The 17,749-nt window shown below is 44.2% G+C and overlaps 1 long non-coding RNA gene across 2 annotated transcripts; it reads left to right on the forward strand.

Moving 5' to 3' along the window:
- The first annotated feature begins 384 nt into the window (after window positions 1-384).
- LOC102369786 lies at window positions 385-16,812 on the forward strand. Of its 2 annotated transcripts, XR_001359142.1 has the most exons (5): window positions 385-463; window positions 553-667; window positions 10,648-10,726; window positions 16,211-16,323; window positions 16,747-16,812. It is a non-coding gene; the product is annotated as an uncharacterized LOC102369786 (long non-coding RNA). The 2 variants fall into 2 exon arrangements; XR_001359143.1 differs by lacking the exon at window positions 553-667.
- The last annotated feature ends 937 nt before the right edge of the window (window positions 16,813-17,749 follow it).

Genomic DNA, 17,749 nt, shown 5'->3' on the forward strand with positions numbered 1-17,749 from the left:
CAGACACACAAAATGGGAATGCAACTCATGGAAAGTGCTACTATGATTTTACTCTGATTAAACATGCTGCCTCCTTGTGCTCCACAAGTGGTAGGTACTAGGGTGCTCACATGTCTTATTTCTCTTTGCTGAGTAGGGCACTCACATGGGAAAGGGGAGACCACAGCTCCAGTTCCTGCTTGACTTGAAATGACTTTTCAATATAAAACACTTAATTATGTTCCAATGGCTAAATGTTATATTAACCAGCAGGGGCTGGAACCTAGGTATGTGAAATTTAGGCTGATCTCTACCACCTGGGCACAGCAGGCTAATGACCTCCAAGGCTGAGAACCAGGATAAATTACCCCTCATTGAGCTGCTCTTTGTGTTAGCTCTTCTAAAGCTAGCGTGCAGTGTAGACACACCTCTTAGGGCACCCACTGGAGGATGAATAGGCCAGTAGTATCTAATGCCTTCTGAAGTAAGTACCCTAACCCTTAAGGTATAGAGCTGTACTTATTCCTACATAGGCTGTCCTGTCCAATGAATATTTAAATATTTTATTGAAAGTGAAACAGCTTCACCAGGAACTCCCCCCACCCTATGTGAGTGCTCTAAATAACTGAGGCGCTGTATAAAATGAGGACCTTGCTGCTATGTCTTGTGGCAGGGCCTAATCAGGCAGGTAAGCTCAGAGACTGCTTATGGGGTCTGGTTGGGTAGGTGATAGAGGCAGAAGAATGCCTAATCTGTGGAGTCCCAGTGCTCCAGGTACCCAGCCATATAGCCCTAAGGCTTCCCAGAAATCTTACTGGTAAAAAATATGCACTTTAAGGCTTAAACAGCATCTCCATTTTGGACTTAAGGCACCTGGATCCCATTGTGGATCTAGCTCCTAGCAACTTGCTAGGGTCATACAGAAAAGTCTGTGTATGTGAGAACATGCTGTTGAAGCTGGGTCTCTGGAGTCCTTGGCCAGTCCTTCACTAGATCACCCTTTCTCCTTGCGCGTGTTGAGGTATTTCAGAAGTTGCACCCAGATCCATTAGAAGTAAAGCTTGTGGTGTGTGTTTTGTGGTTTTTATGCCATAGATTTCATTTTCTAAGTCAGTTAATGTGTGGAGCAAAGGGATGTACTATTGGCATTTGCTTGTTAAATGGAAGGCTAATAAAGTTGCTATCATTTCTTAGTTTTGGTGGGGTAGTTCAGTCACTGTTCCATGTCACTGCTTGCATTGTGATTCTAGTTCAGTTAGGGGTGTGTGGACTGCCAGGCTTTTCATTTTGGTAATAAAGGATGGTGCCAAAATCCTACTTCTATTAGCTTAATTGGCCACTACAATAAACCTGGTGAATTAAATAAAGACTGCCACATTCCTAATTTGCCCATATTGACGGAGTGCTCTGGGCAGGCCCTGTTAGCAATGTGCTGAGCTACAGCAAATACTTCCAGGCTATGTACATAGTCATGTCTTGGTTTCATGACCCTGAGGAACCTCTACCATCACCAGAACTTCTTTCTTCCCTAATGTGACTTGATTGAAATAATTTCAGTTACTCCGGGATGGAGTTGGTCTCGTAGGTAGGAAAAACTCATCAGTGTTAATGTACATTTTCTCAGACTGATTTGTGATCCTCAACACCTGTGGGTTTTTAAATATAGACATGGTGAAGACAGATGATCCTTTTGGGTCTAATTTAGAGACACAAAGAGAATTAAATCAAATTTAGAATTGGAGAAGAGAATTAAATCAAAGGGTTAACTCTAGAACTGGTATAAATCAGAATAGCTCCATTGGCTGACAGGTGCAACCTGCGATTTTGGTCTAAAATGTTGCTATTGGAAGGCCAAGACTTTTTTGCTTTTTTTAGAAACAAGGTGTTGTCTATGTGTGGAAACTTATTGGCATAATTAAACAGGTATAATTATATCACTATAGCTATAAATCCCCACATGGACATACTTCTCTAGATGGGAGGTTGTATCTAGATGTCACCAGAATGCAAACACTCTATAATACCTTATTCCACTACTGGGAGCTCTATAGGTTTATCTGTACTGCAGAGTAGTGTTCACATATTGTGACAGGACCCCAAGTCAGCTAAGGACAGCTGATTTTGGGGGGATAAAAAAAGACCAATTTTAATGGTTAGGGACAAAACACTACAGTGGAACTGGGGCAGACAGAGCATACAATATTTTTTTTCAAAACATCCTAACTCCTAACACTTCATTCTCAAGCCTGGTCAGCATTTACATCTCAGTCCACAGCTGGTTCCAGTTGCAGGCAGCTTCCTAGATCAAGCAGACTACTCTATAGTCTCTGGGTCTATAGAAGGCCGGAATCATTACTGTCTCAGTAGCAAACCTCTCCTCACCCCTGGAGGTCTTGGCTTCTTTGCTGGCCCTCAGGAGGATTGCCTTTGCCCTACATTTCCTGCCTTTTCAGCTTCAGACCCCAAGTGGCAGACTCCCCTGTCTCTGCTCTCTGGGCTTCAGTGGACTCCAGCAGGTTGCAGGCTGGCAGGCACACACACTCCCCAGCCTCCCTGCTTATTAGGGCTGTGCAAAGCTTTGGGTGCTGATTTGATTCGGAGGAGATTTGGCCCGATGCAGTGGCTGAGTCTCCAAATCCGAATCGAATCGGGGACCAATTAAAAGGTCTGAATCCATTCAAAGCTCTCCGAATCTTTGGAAAAGATTCGGAGAGCTTTGATGATTCGGGCAGTCCCCAGTGGCTGCAGCTGGACTCGGAGCTGGTAAATAGGGGCAGGGGAGGGAGGGCTGGGGGAGGGGACCATGGGGGGACGGGACCCCTGCCAGGCCCCATCCCCTGCCTGCTCCCCTAGCCTCCCCATCCCTGCCTGCTCCCCCAAAACCCCCATGGGTGCTATGCTTGTCCCAGCTCCCTGTGCTTTAAAAAAAAAGCCCCAACTCACCAGGAGCTGCTGGGTAGGGGGGTAAGGGGGAATGTCTGCTGCTACCCATTGACCCACACTATATGGGGGGCTCTGCCATGAGCCCCCTGACCCCTCTTTGCTCCCTCATCCCCCCCACGGCTGCCTCGCCTGCCCCAGCTCTGGCCCTTTTAAAGAAAAAAAAAAAGCCGAGGAAAAACCCTAGGACTCACCACTCCTGCAGCGGCCTTGGGGCTTCAAGGGGCTCATGCAGAGCTCCCCACATGGTGGGGACAACAGGGATCACCCCCTGCCAGGCAGGAATGGTGAGTCTGGGGGTTTTGGGGTTTTTTTTCTTAAAGGGCTGGAGCTGGATCACTGCCCCCCCAGCAGCACCCTGTGAGTTGGAGCTGTTTTTACCCAAGTGCCAGGAGCTGGGATGGGTGGGGCAACCATTACCGGGCTGGGAGAGGGGTGGAGGATGGGCCTGGGTGATTCGGAGATTCGGCAGCAGTTGTATTTCCAAATCAGATTCAGCCAAATAGATTCGGGACACTGAATTGAATCACTGTCCCCCAAATCCCCCCCAGCAGCACCCTGTGAGTTGGAGCTGTTTTTACCCAAGTGCCAGGAGCTGGGATGGGTGGGGCAACCATTACCGGGCTGGGAGAGGGGTGGAGGATGGGCCTGGGTGATTCGGAGATTCGGCAGCAGTTGTATTTCCAAATCAGATTCAGCCAAATAGATTCGGGACACTGAATTGAATCACTGTCCCCCAAATTGGCCGAATCCGAATCCAAAGCAAATACTACCCATTTCGCACAGGCCTACTGCTTTTATTGCCTCTTCTCATCTTCCAGAAAGAGCGGGTGTCCTCAGGAAATGATCCCTTCTGACAAAATCCAGAGGGCAGAGTGCCACGAGCCAGCCTACACCCAACCCCTCTGTAGTCCAACCAGGAACACTTTCCCCATTAGAAAAAGAAACCATCCAAAAAAACCTTTCAACGTGAACCATCAAAACAAACTGTACAAACACATACTTGTCCCAGAGACCCATGACAGGTAGCTGTAAATGAGCTAGAATGGGTACTAGAGATAATCTAGTCTTGGTAGCATGTGGTTCTGTCGGCTACTTTGTCTACACCAGGGGCCTTATTGCCTGGGGTCCTTAAATGTGCGGGATGTTTTGCAGTATTAAAGTTAGAGCACATTTGGGGCAGTTGCACGGTCATGTTTATGATGGGCGTATCTACATGTTGCTCGACACTCCTGTACAATGTGCTACATGGCCGTATGATATGCTACAGTGATGTAGCGATTGGTTGGGTCTACACATGATTGGCAACTACGTCGCAGTAGTGGCACGCTCCCACATTTTACCCTGCTGCTATGGTGATGAAGTGGTGAAATTTAATTGTGCGTGATGGCGTACAGGCAGTTACTACGCCATTCTTTAGTACTTACAAAAGGAAGTGCTAAAGCACAGTGCCATAGCAACGTTGCCGGATAGCGACATGTAGACTCACCCTACGGACCCTATATGCACAGTTTATGAGCTCAACCACTACAATGCTGGCAAGCAGGCCTCCTGTCATGCCACTGGGACATGGAAGCCTTGGCTTACTACTTTGTGGGACAATGTCTGCTGGATGGATGCAATCTGACTGGTTGTGAACTTTTCATTCACCACACTGTACCTTTAATGTACTTTTTCAAAGCTGCTTAGGAAACTTCTCAGTCAACACCTCCCCCGCTATCAGAGTTCTCTGCTCGTGCTCAGATGTGCCTAAATAAAAGCTTTAGATTGTGTGTTTCTGTGTGCTGGTCCCTTGAAAAGCTGTCCTGGGAGGTTGGATCATAGTCATGGAGATGGGAGGTGTCTAGCCCTCCCCTAGGTGCTGGCACATGGAATTCAATTGGCACTAATCAACAGCCATGGGCCAGGGTGGAGGTGGCTCATCAGATTACCCCAGTGCACTTGGGACATTTGGAAGGGGGCAGGCTGTGAGCTGCTATTGCTAGGTGGAGCTGTCTGGGCGTGGGGTAGGGCAGGTGCACCAGACTTCCACTGACTGCCATGAGATATCCCCTGAACCCCAGGTCACCCCACCAGTTACCCTTTCCCTCCAGAGTTTGCTGAAACTTAGCAGTCACTGGTAGTGGGTTGTCCACATCCACCTGCTCAATGAGGGTCTTGTCTGAGCTGTCCCTGTCTTGTTTATCTGCGGTCTAGGTGGGGAACAAGTCCACTAAGCAGGCATCCTTATGCTTTTCCATGACCTTTTTGGTAGCAGGTTGTTTTCCTCATTGTTGTCATACTGCAGTGGGCCCGTGGGTGTGCAGTGCACAGTGGGGCAAGAAGCAATGGCATGGTCTACTTTGAGGATCCTTGAGAGCTCCTTGTATCCCTGCCTCTGAAATACTGTGATTTCATACACTTGATTTTAGTGTGGATCAGTAGCCAATCCTGCCGGTGCCTCTGAGCTACCATCTGGGCCACAACGTGCTTTTAGACTGCCTGGTTTTGTCAGATGCCCTTCTCATTCTTGGTAGTAATGGGAAAAGTAAGGTTTGTGATAAGATTCAGCATCTCACTGTGACTCCAGTTCATGGTCCTCCTGCAGGGATCCAAGGAGGATATTCTCTGGTTCAGTCCAGGTCGTGAAGCTAGGTGTTCGCTATTCACACCAGACCACTCAAGTAAAGGTGGCAGGCCTTAGCAAACCTTCAGGCTTTTAATTAGTGACCAAAGTGATATGATGTGGACTGTGGTCACATATCTCTGGGTGGGAGGAGGTTTTGCCTTTGGGTTGATATCACCCTCCAGGACAGTAGAGTTTGGAAGGGTGGATAGACCAGCCCTTGGGGCAGGACTGGAGGGGCTGGGAACAGTGCGTCCTAGGATGCTGGAGTACCACAAATTGCTTATACTATCTCCATGGAGAACACAGACGGTAGTTGAACACGCTACTTAATACAATCTGGAGATACTCCTCACCCAAAGAGGTGTACCTTTGTTATGATATCGGTGCACTTAGCACATGTTTTACTGCTTGAAGGTGCGGACATTCACATTTTAAGTGCATTTAACATGTGCTAAGTGTCCTGTGGGACATGGCCCCGAAATGCAAGAGAGAGGTCTGAAGCAAAACGCCATGGCTTATTGTCCAGCTGCTTTGCTCCTTCCATAGCCATTTATGTCTGGGCAAAATTAATATAACGTGTTAATACAGCAGGCCCATAGCATTTTACAGCTTTCCACCCTGCACAAATGTAAAGGCCTGCGCAGGATGAAAGGCGATATGGAATCAAGTGTATGACCTCTACAAGGGGATCAAACCAAAGTTCCAGGTACAAATTCTTCTTAATTTGGGAGTTTGAAAAACAAATCCTAACTTCCTGAATTTTGGAAAGTTGGGATTCAGTCTGTTTTTGTTATTAATGCAGGTTGCAAATTTTGAGCTGAACCCAAGTAAAATATTGGAGACTAATGAGTTTCTTTAAGAAACGGACTTTTCAAATGATTTCTGTTGGAAGTATTTTTTTTAACTTAAGAACTATTTAATTTAAAACAATCTTCAGAGTAGCCATCAGGCAGGTTGCTGCAACAAATCCTTGTAGTGCATACCAGATTTTTGCAGGGAAGTATATTAGACAACTTTGATACACTATTACTGTAGAGGCAAATCTACAGAAAAAAATGCTTGTGAGCTAAGAAAATAGGGAAGACTACATGTGGAAGAAAATTATATTGTCTATGGGGTATAAAATCAGTAGTGACTGTTTTACCAAATTTGTATGCTAAATCTTCATTGGAATATTTGTGGGTTTTTGTATGTGGAAGGACTGAAGGCTCAGGCTTAGTTCTTAACGCACAAAGATAATTATTTTGTTTAAATATCACTTTATAGATGGTGTTCCTGTGTAGATGAAAATCTTATCTTTTCACTGAAATAGGACCTGTTTTCTACAGATCCACAATGGGATGGGGTATATTGGCATGAAGGCAACCGGGTATTAAAAATGTCTTTGATTTCATGGCTATGCAAAAGAATAAGTAATTTGGGACCAGGATTTGGGGCTATAGGTAGGAGGAGGTGCTGGAACTGATAGCCAAAATAATATGGAATCTAAGTGTGCTCCATTAGTTTCTACATGCAAGAGAAATGAGTTCTTAAATCAATATGAATTATTGTCCTTGGTAGCCAAGAATTGATGCCAAGATCCTGAGCTGTTTTAACCAGGAGTGGCAGCTAACACATTAATTGCAGTTAAGGAAATAAAAGGGAAAACAAAGCACTACCCCTCTAGGGATACAGATGAGGGAGGAGTTTGATTTTACCAAATCTTCGGGGTGAGAGGGCACACTTTGCTCAAATACACTTTGATTCATCAGGAAAATCACCCAAATATGAGCTGTTTATGGTGAAGAACCTCCAGTAACATCTTTATTTAGCCCTGTGCTTTTTTAATCATACATTTTTTTGCTCTTAATGAAACTTATATGGGATGATCACAAAGGGCTTCAGATACTGTTGCATATACTATAGCTAGAAGCCAAATCCTCACAACTGACTTTTGACATAGATCCTACCTTAGAAATGCCGTACCTGTGGTGACCTAGCAAGCTTATACCAGACTCAAAGATGACAATTAAAATTCCTGACTCCTGGTGTTGTCCACTATTATTTATGCTGAACGATTGGATAATGGATGAAGGCTGTAATCAGATGCACTGAAGGAATTCCAGTTTCTAAATGAACTTTGACTTGCCCTGTGACTAAACAGCATCTTCCCCAACCACAGTAATGAATGAGGATGAAATAATGCATATACTTGAAGCCCCTAAGTTTTCAACAACACAAAGTAGACAAAAAAGTAAAAAAGAAAACCCAACTTCCTCTCTGCTTATTCCTTGTCCTCAAAGTATTTGCACTATCATTCAGTGTTTTCCTTCATTCCAGTATTTGATTAAATCAGATTCAAAACTTCAGGGCAAGCTTCCTGTCTTTTTCCAGCACTGGCAAAGTTCCCTGAATATTTCTCAGGACCACAGAAATCATAAAGAGCAATATTAAAAATACTAAATGATCCAAGTAGCTCTCAATAAATCTTTCCCTTGGCTCTACATCTGTTGGCTGAAGAAGCAAATGTGGATATGGTAGAAAGGAACTTTATTCCATTAAAACTAATTCCTTTGGATTCCACTGAAGGTATAAATGGCAAAACTGCCCTTAGCAGCTCAGCCTTCATGTTGCCCTCATGCATTGCCTTCATGTATTACAAAGCAGTCTTTAAGGGTACTATCACACGCTAGTTTTTCCATAGAAGCTCCAAGCCATGTTACTGAATAACCCCATTAACTGACTAACCTTTCCTTCCTTGCTGTCTCCTTATGCTGTATTCCTATGGGGTGATATATGAATTTAGTCTGAACACTCTTTGGAGCAGGGCCTGTGGCTTTCTTTCTTTCTTTCTTTCTTTCTTTCTTTTAAGGGACTTGTTTTGGGCCCTCAGCAATAATATATTAATAATAATAAAGCAATCCTGTGCTGAGTGACCCTTATGTTCTTCCTGGCCTCGGTGACAACACGCAAGGCTCTAAATGATGCAGAACTTGATGGCACGTTTACAGGTCACTCCAATAATTGCCAAATAGTTTAAATACATTCAAATAGTTTTATCTGAGGAGATGGATGGGAGAACCAGTCCGACCGCAGCACCAGTGTTTTTATTGTCAAATGTTTCTTAAACTTAAATGCTAAGGAAGAACCACAGGGCTGGAAGGGGACGTCAAGGGTCATCTAAACCAACCCCCTGCACAGATGCAGGATTCCCAGTTCCTAAACCATGCCAGCCAGGGGTTTATCCAGCCTCGTCTTGAAAATCCCCAGTGAAGGAGATTCAGCAGCTTGCTCCATTGTCCTACTGCTTTTATAGCTTAGAAAGGCTTTCCTGAGATTGGAACTAAATCTGTTTTGCTCTAATTTAAACCCACTGCCTTTGGTCCTGCCCTTTGTGGGATAAGATATTCCTAATAGATATATGCACATACTAACCAGTCTAACGAGGAAAGCAACTTTCAAGAGCTTTGAAGTTGGTCTGATTCTAAGCCTGCAGACCCTGACAGCAGTCTTGACTTCAAGGGGTCTTGGATCAGCCCCAAAGACTGCTCCATTTCATTTTTTAAAGGGATCCATTGTTTTAAACCTGATGACACATGTATCTTTACCAGGCTGACCCAGTTATCTGCACAGATTCACTTTATACCTCCTTGGGTTGCCAAACACAATCCAATTGACTGATGTCGGGTCATTTTCTTTGCACAATCATTTGTCCAGGAGTCAATACTGAGGTTTTTTATGCTATTGACCAAGTAGCTATTGGATGAGGCAGGGTCACATGACCTTGTGACCCAAAATACTGTAGCAGAAGTCGTAACGATATGAAATCAATAGCTTTACTGAAACAAATATCGGTGGTGACGCTTTCTGCAGAAGGATTAAATGAAGAAGGCTGTTGAGGAGATGAGCTGATGACTAACTCACAGAAGAGCCCCGCCAGGGTTAATGGAAATATGCATTTGAATGAAGGCAACGGGATTTGGCTTGCAGTGCTCCCTCTAACTGAGCAATGCATGGCATAGGGCTGAAGAGGCTGGACAAGTCCTCTAGCCCAACCTTTGGAGGCTTCCTATAAGACAAACCCTTGTGAGACAGGGATATCTGGGAAGGGTGTGGACTATGGTGGATCTATAAAGAGTGTTTTTTCTCTTTCTTTAGATGAGTTGTGATCTAATTTTACAGGAGCTATTTGTGGCATGATTCCTTCCTGTTCTCCAGGTACCTGCCTCCCTTGGCTTCTGCTTGGGCTGCACTGCTGTTGGCTGTCAGTGACTTTTTCATTAGTTGCTGCAGAGGAGGATCCACAGGGAATTATTAGCTCTCAGCTGCATTAGGTGGTGCTGGATGACTTTCAAGGCCTTTGTCTGCAAAGGGTTGAGCAGCACCTATATCATCCATTGACTTCATGGGGAGTCGTGGGTGCTCAGTAACACGGAGTGTCAGCCCAGCGAACCCTGTCTCTGTGCAAATATATCTCTGTATTGAGCTTTAATATTTCACTTGGCATTGTCAGCTCGCCCTCAGGAGGATGGAGAAACAACAGTAAAACCACATGCTGTGCACAAGTACATGTTATATTTATGAATTAGTCTGTTACCCTTTCAAGTTTTATGGCCACATTAAATAATTAGCACAAGCTCATCATCATTATCCCATGCTGAGTGATTTTGGCTTTGCCACAGTTGGGTTTGGCTTTCCATTTCTGGCTGATCCTCTGGGTGAAAACCCCACCCTTTCAATGGATCCAAGCATTTTTCAAAGCAGAGAACATTGTCATCCTCACCATTTAAAATATAAAATCCTGCCATCGTTTACTGTAAAACCACGAGAACAAGAGTTTAATAAAATCAGTTATTTTACTTTCCCATAAATAACATTTTCGTTTGATTGTGAAGCAAAAGGGGGAAAAAAGAGTGAAGAAAAGCTCAATAAACAGCCATTTTATTACTGTTGCTAGAAATAAAATAAGGGTAAGGGAGACTGAGCCACTGTTTTATTGTAGCAGTGAATTCACTTCTTTCATTTAAGTGTCTGTCACATTAGTAGAAAAATACAAGCCACTCCAAAGTGTGTATACTGGCAATGACTATCCCCATTTTTCATTTTAAATAACTTTCAGCTACTCTTTTTTTTTTTTTCAGAATCATAGATGGCAGGATGGTGTGGAAAGGTGTGCAAAGAGAAAGCAACATCTTCCAGTTGGCTGTGGCTCAGAATTTGGTGCGACTACCTTGCTATCGCTTGGGTCAACTCACATTGCAATCCCTTTTTGATTTAATTGAAACTAGCAAAAAAGAATGGGCTTTAGTGCATGCACTTTATTTAATGCTGCCACATTGTGTAAAACTTAATAGCAAATGAAATGACTTCCAAATCACTTTTCACTATCGAATTTGTGTTCTGTGAACTGAGATGAACTAACTACACATTAACTTTGTTTGCATCAGTGTTTTTATATGTCAAACGTTTCTTTCTAAACTGCTATGCTGAGATGATGGATCATAAAGTATTCCTAATAGATACATGTATGTTTAACTGGCTTAATTAAGGACAGAGACAACTTTAAGATAGCTTTGTACAGTATTCTGTTCATGATAAATGCAACGCATATAAAAATACGAGCACACAGTCCTGTATTATCTATCTACCTATCTATCTGAAATTAGACTCACAGGTATGCCAGTGGTTAAAGTGATTCAAGAATTAAAACAGAATAGGACTTAATCACAAAATCCAGATCAGGACCCAGAGTTCCCTAAAGTATGATGTGTGCTTAGAAACAATGCTTCTTTATCCATCTCATTTAATCTAATCTGCAATGTCTGTTTGCATTTTAAATAATAAGCGGGAAGATTTTTCTCCTTTTTTCAGATAAAGTAGTACTGTACTTTAATTTATGAAAAGCCTGATATAGACCAATAGGAGCTACTACTTATTGCGAGTAAAGGCAACAGAATCTGAATCTTGGAAATTATATTAAACTGAGAAGCAACATTTATTATATTAATTTTGTCATTAGCAACAACATTCATGATGACACTTCAGAAAGGATGCATCTTGAGCAAGGATCTCTTTAAATGTACCATTCCCTTCACATGACATTTTATTGCACATTTTTGGATTTAAAATTTGGTTTAATTTATTTTGCATCCCTCTGAAGAACTCGCTTCTTCCATGAATGAGAAGTAGGAGTCAACAACATGGTTAACAACATTTGTCTCCTGTAGGCTTCTCAGTGGGCCCCTCTTTATTTTATTTGGATTTATAATAATACAACAAAGTGCCTCTCTGGGGTTCCAGATGCCTATAATTGAAATTCAAAACACAATTAAAAAAAAAAAAAAAGAGAGAGAGAGAGACCATACCCTAACCACCAGTCTCATCTTTCCCTTTGAAATCTATATATTTTTTGAAGATTCATAGATCTAAAAGCAAGAAGGAACCATTAGCTTAGCCAGTCTGACTTCTTATGTATGATAGTTCATTACCGTTTATCATGTTACCTTTAAATTAAGCCTAAAAATTTATGTTTGGCTAAACGATATGGGTCAGAAGGAATCCAGTCTTGATATGCAGACATTAAGAAACAGGAACATTAAGAAGCCCCTTTCCTTGGTAGCTTGTTCCAATATTAATGCTCCTCCCCATTTAACAAAAAAGTGTCTTATTTCTTATGTGAATTCCTAGCTTCAGTTTCCACAAAGGCTCTTGTTTCATTTCTTTCACCAGTAGATTCAAGAGGCCTTTTGTACCTGGTATTTTGTCTCTAATCTTCTTTACCAAATATATTTTAAACATATAAACTGTATTACCTGCATAAGCACTAAGCCTTGCTACCCATTTCCTCCCCACGCTCCCCAAGTCCCACAAAAATTAAGGGATTTTATAGTGTGCTTTGGAAGTCATCAGACAGAGCTATTTTGAAAAATGCCAAAGGTGATTTTGGCAAATGACAAAAGGGGGCTGGGGACCGTGACTTCTGAGGAGAGATTGAGGGAATTGGGCTTCTTTAGTCTGCGGAAGGGAAGACTGAGGGGGATTTGATAGCAATCCCACCCTTGCATCTGAAGGGCCGTTCCAAAGAGGATGGCGCTAGGCTGTTGTCAGCGGTGGCAGATGACAGAACAAGGAGCAACGGTCTCAAGTTGCAGCAAGGGAAGTGTAGGTTGGTTATTAGGAAAAAACTTTCTCACTAGGAGGGTGGTGAAACACTGGAACAGGTTATCTAGAGAGGTGGTGGAAGCTCCATCCTTGGAAGTTTCTCATAGATTTCATAGACATTTGGGCTGGAAGGGACCCCGGAGGATCATTGAGTCCAGCCCCCTGCCCAAAAGGCAGGAAGTCAGCTGGAATCACAGGATCCCAGCAAGATAAACATCCAAAAATGTCTTGAAGGCGTTCCAAGTGGGTGCTTGAACCACCTCCGATGGCAGGCTATTCCAGACCTTGGGGGCTTGGACAGTGAAGAAGCTTTTCCTTATGTCCAGCCTGAAAAGGTCTCAGAGGAGTTTGTGACCATTCGATCTTGTCATCCCCTGGGGCGCTCTGGTGAACAGACGTTCCCCCAGATCCTGGTGAACACCCGATAAATTTATAGGCAGCCACCAGGTCCCCCCTGAGCCTGCGCTTTTCTGGGCTGAAGAGTCCCATGGCTCTCAGCCTTTCATCATCAGGTCTGTTATCCTGACCTCTGATCATGCGCATGGCTCTTCTCTGCACTCTCTCAAGCTTCTCCACATCCTTTTTGAATTGTGGAGCCCAAAACTGGACACAGTACTCCAGCTGCAGCCTCACCAAGGTCGGGTACAAGGGGAGAATGACGTCCCGGGATTTGCTTGAGAAGCATCTATGGATGCAAGCCAGTGTTTTGGTCGCTTTACTAGCCGCAGCATCGCACTGCAGGCTCATGTTCATCTTGTGGTCAATGATGACCCCCAAGTACTTTCATCCGTAGTGCTAGCCAGTGTAGCACTGCTGAGCCTATAAGCATGTTTCAGGTTTTTCTTCCCAAGGTGGAGAACCTTGCATTTTTCAGTGTTAAACATTATCAGGTTCTTGTCCGCCCATTTCCTGAGTCTGTCCAGGTCAGCCTGGATCACCCTCCTGTGCTCACATGTGGATGCTTTACCTCAGAGTTTGGTATCGTCAGCGAACTTAGCCAGCCCACTGCTGACACCAGTCATTGATGAAGATGTTAAAAAGTAAAGGCCCAAGGACGGAGCCTTGAGGGACCCCACCGGTCACAGGGCACCATGACAATTGACTTCCATCAACCACCACCCTCTGGGTCCTGCTACGGAGCCAATTCCCCAGCCAGCGGATCATGGTGAGGTTGAGGCCGCAGTTAGCCAGTTTTGCCAAGAGGTGATCGTGGGAAACCAGATTGAACATTTTTTTGAGGTCAAGATATATGACATCAATCTCTTCCCTCTTGTCCAGGTGATAGGTTACCTGGTCATAAAAGGAAATGAAGTTGGTCAAGCACGACCTACCCGCAACAAACCCGTGCTGGCTATCCCTCAGGATATTGCCGTCATCTAGCCTGTATAGGATGGCCTCTTTGATAATCTTTTCCAAGTCCCTCCCCAGGATAGAGGTCAGGCCGATGGGCCTGTAGTTTGCCTGATCTACTTTCCTCCTTGCTTGAAGATAGGCACCACCTTGGCCTTCTTCCAATCGTCGGGCACTTCACCAGCGCGCCAGGAGTTCTCAAAGATCCATGCCAGGGGCTGAGCTACGATGCTTTTTTTAAGGCCCATCTCGACAGATCCCCAGCTGGGATGATCTAGTTGGGGATGGTCCTGCTTTGAGCAGGGGGTTAAAGGGGGTTCCCAACCTTTTTAGATCACAGACCGACAAACCATGGATCGAAAGTGACCGTGGACCGGCAAACTGAGGACCTGCAAACTGCAGTCTGGAAGTGACCAGCATACTGCAGAGCAGCAGCCAACCCTTTTTTACACTCAGTATAAACAAGGGTTGGCTGCTGCTCCACGGTATGCTGGTCACTTAGTTTCATAGTTTCTAGGGTCGGAAGGGACCTGAACAGATCAAGTCTGACCCCCTGCCCAGGGCAGGAATGAGTCCTGGGATCATAATACCCCAGCTAGATGTCTGTCCAACGTCCTCCTGAAGACCCCCAAGGTAGGGGAGAGCACCACCTCCCTTGGGAGCCCATTCCAGAGCCTGGCAGCCCTAACCATGAAGTAAGTCAACTCTCCTGAGGACTGGCAGCCAGCCCTTCTCAGCCCAGTACCGGGCCGTGGCCCGGGGGTTGGGAACCTCTGGACTAGATGATCTCATGAGGTCCCTTCCGACCCTATGACGGCCGGGGCCAGGGCATTTTCATTTTCTGCTGGCAGCCCCTTCTCTTTTAAAGTGAGAGGCCTGCTGAAGTGCCTCTATTGAAACCATATAACATGGGGAAGGGGAAGTTTCTCTGAGTCAGTGGGAGTTTTGCATGTGTAAGGACTCCAGGTTTGGGCCATAGGAAACAGCCCAAGTCACTGGAGTTCACTGGATGTATGCTTATTTGGATGGTGGGATATTACTTGTGTAACTCCACATGCACTGAGTTGACAACATATCCCTAAGGCTTTCACATAGTTATAACAATGTAATATGGGATCTGACATGGCACAAATAGATTTTTATGTAACAATATAGATCTTTCTATGACACCTCACATATACACTCACACAAAGCCTCTCCATCATGCAGATGCACACAGCATTATCCTTTTGCTCTTTTATGTCTTTGGGCCCCATCTTGTAACCTTTGTGCTCCTCTGTAAACCTCTGATGTCCCCGGGGGCTTTGGGAATGTAAGGACTTTGGGCTCAGGCTGCTGGTGGGAAAACCTTGTGGGAGCTACAGTCTGTAGAAAGCCTATCTGAATGAAATTATTTATAATGAGCATAGACAGCAAAGAAAGTCTTGTAGTAATCAGCATTGTCTGGACATGTGGAATGAATACATTACATTCCAATAAGTTTAAGAAGTCATAACGTTTCTGCAGCACGCAGTGCTTGCCAATGCGTGGTATTCACATTCTGTACCTCTTGCACTTAAATGTTTATACCTTAACAGATATATTCTCAAGATTGAGAGACCGCTTGATATAATAGCAGGTAATCTGTACTGGACCCAAGCATCAACTGATTACCAGGGTTGCTTGAATTACTGTATGCTATTACAGTATTTTAGGAACCTGTAATATCCACCATTACTTTCTCTTGTGAGAGTCCTTAGACTGACTTGCCATTGCCATTTTTCCCTCTTCGGCAAATAAATATTGCAGTGTATCCAATACAATCAGCAGAGTGTAACCAGAGTGTATGAGTTTTTAGCACAGATAATTAAAGCCCAATGTTCTCCACTGTAACAATTACAAGTACTTGAGAAAACAATGACAAGGTCATCCTGCGAATGAAGTCATCAATCAGGGAATGCGCTCCCTTAATAAAACAATAACCCAGTTGTTTAGACCCTGACGTACAACGGGAGAGACAACAACATTGGTTTCTCGGACATATGTTTTCTTAACAACATAAATGTGGAGCAATAGCAGATATTGTGTGTTTATCTAATTAAGACCAATTTTTCCTACCTACCCCAGGTTCCCGAGTCCTGTTACTAACTCTTTACTTCAGAATAATTATGGCCACTTAGGTTGTACGAGTGGCTTTTATTTTTCTGCCTGCAGCTGCCATGGCCGTGCGTTCTCTATAAAAAGCCTTTCAGCCAGACTGACTTCAGGCACAGTTGAGAGCAAGAAGCGTTGCAGAGGTTTCATGGTGGCAGGAGCCGGCCCGAGAGGTACTGCGCCCCAGAGCCCTACCTCTTCAGTGTCATTCCCTCTCTGCTTTCCTCCTTGCTCTGGGATAGGGTAGTACTTTTTCCTTGGTCACTAAGAGCATCAAATTGTGCTATATGCTATACTGGCTCAGCTGATCTAGCCAGGGAGTAGGTGGGGATAGCTAAGGCTCTTCCTGCCCCCTAGCCCTCCCATCTGTGCCATAGGAGGGGATTTATGTGGGGTGCCCACAGGGTTGAAGGGAGAGCTCTTAGTGCCTGGCATGGCACACCAACTCACCACCTAGTCCTTTGTAATTGACTGCTGATTGAAGTGCTACTCCACAGGCTGTCAGCAATCAGAAATAGCAGTGCTGGAATATTTTTCAAGTGATTGAAGTAATTAAGCAATTAATAAATGAGATTTACTGACTCTTTTTTCTGCAGGGCTGCTTTCATAATGAGCTAATCCACGGCAAAAGGAAGAAAACAAACAAGCACAGAGACAAAGACGAATTCCTGAACTTGCCAGAATTATTATTACCTGCAATTAGTTTTAGCTTGTAAATGGCAGGTAATGCAATCGTAGCATATTCTAAGCAATAGTTGTATTTGCAAAGCATCTTTCACCTGGGGATCTTAAAGTGCTTTATAAAACTAATAAGGGGACAGCTCTTCAGCAGTCATAAATAGGAGTGGCCCTGTCAGCTTCATTGGTACTCTGCCAAGTTGCATGTGTTGAGGACTTGGCCCTGGCAACATGACCCTAAAGTTTTAACGTGGGTAAAAACTCCTACACTGAAGTCACTAAGGCCCAGCTTCTCAATGGTATTGCCAACCGAGCTGCAGTATAACCATTATATTCAGTGAAATCAAAGGGAGTTAAGTGCTTAAATGGGAATTCGGTATCTAAGTACTTTTGAGCATCTGGGCTGGAGTGTTCTTCTTGTGCATGGACTTTTGGACGAAATCCTATTGGATAAAGCCTCACAGAACAGGTGTCATCAACCTCGTTTCACCTGTGATTACAGAGAGACTATCAGACTGTTGTGGCTTGGTTCCTAATCCTAAGGATTACAGATGCTGGACTTCTTCACAAAACACAACTCCTCTTCTCTTCAGGGTGTTCAACACTTAGTGAGCCAGGCGTGGAGTCAGGAATAGCATCCAGCTCTCCAGTCACCCAATTACATGCTCTGTTCACTTGTATGTATAGGGCCAAATCCTTTTGCACTTTTAAGTACCCAGCTGGTTCTTAGCTGTGTAAATACTTTTAATTTGGCACTTATACAGATTTTAAATTCTATACCCCCCCGTGCAGGATAGGATCACCCAGACATGTACAACACTAACTAGAGAAAACCAGAGGAGGGAGGGTCATCCCATGGCTTTGTGGGGTTTGGGTTATGCAGTGAGATGAACAGATCTTGTCATCATTAATTTATCAAGA

Source organism: Alligator sinensis, unplaced genomic scaffold (genome assembly GCF_000455745.1).
Source record: "Alligator sinensis unplaced genomic scaffold, ASM45574v1 scaffold445_1, whole genome shotgun sequence".
In the NCBI taxonomy this organism is placed as follows: domain Eukaryota; kingdom Metazoa; phylum Chordata; order Crocodylia; family Alligatoridae; genus Alligator; species Alligator sinensis.